The sequence below is a fragment of the Propithecus coquereli genome, unplaced genomic scaffold, assembly GCF_000956105.1.
Source record: "Propithecus coquereli isolate 6110/MARCELLA unplaced genomic scaffold, Pcoq_1.0 Scaffold406, whole genome shotgun sequence".
Lineage (NCBI taxonomy): Eukaryota > Metazoa > Chordata > Mammalia > Primates > Indriidae > Propithecus > Propithecus coquereli.
This window is the reverse complement of record NW_012149797.1, coordinates 4466-5216: the sequence shown is the minus strand read 5'-3', so window position 1 is coordinate 5216 and position 751 is coordinate 4466.

Sequence of the window (751 nt, the reverse complement as noted above, 5' to 3'; positions counted from 1 at the left end):
CATATGATCCTCTCAATAGATGCAGAAAAAAACATTTGACAAAATTCAGCACCATTTTATGATAAATACTCTTAACAAAATAGGCATAGATGGAACTACCTCAACATTATCAAGACCATATAGTCAAACACATAGCCAACATCATACTGAAAAGGCAACTGTCGCACTTAGAACTGGAACCAGAGAAGGTTGCCCACTGTCACTAGTTCTGTTCAACATAGTGCTGGAAATCCTAGCCAGAGCAGTCAGGCAAGAGAATGATATCAGGGGTATCCAAATAGGGAAAGAAGAGGTCAAACTATCTCTCCTTGCTGACGATATGATCTTATATGTAGAAAATACCAAAGATTCTGACAAGAGATTCCTCAAATTGATAAATAAATTCAGCAAAGTCTCAGGTTATATAATCAATGTATACAAATCAATAGCATTTCTATATACCAACAACAGTCAAGCTGAGAATCAAATCAAAGACTCAATACCTTTCACAATACCAACAAAGAAAATAAAATACCTAGGAATATATTTAACTAAGGAGTTGAAAGACCTCTACAGGGAGAGCTATAAAACACTGAGGAAGGAAATTGCAGAGGATATAAACAGATGGAAACACATCCCATACTCACCGATCTGCAGAATCAACAATTTTAAAATATCTATAATACCCCAAGTGATTTACAGATTCAATGCAATCCCCGTTAAATTACCAATGTCATTTTTTTTTAGATCTAGAATAAATAATTCTACACTT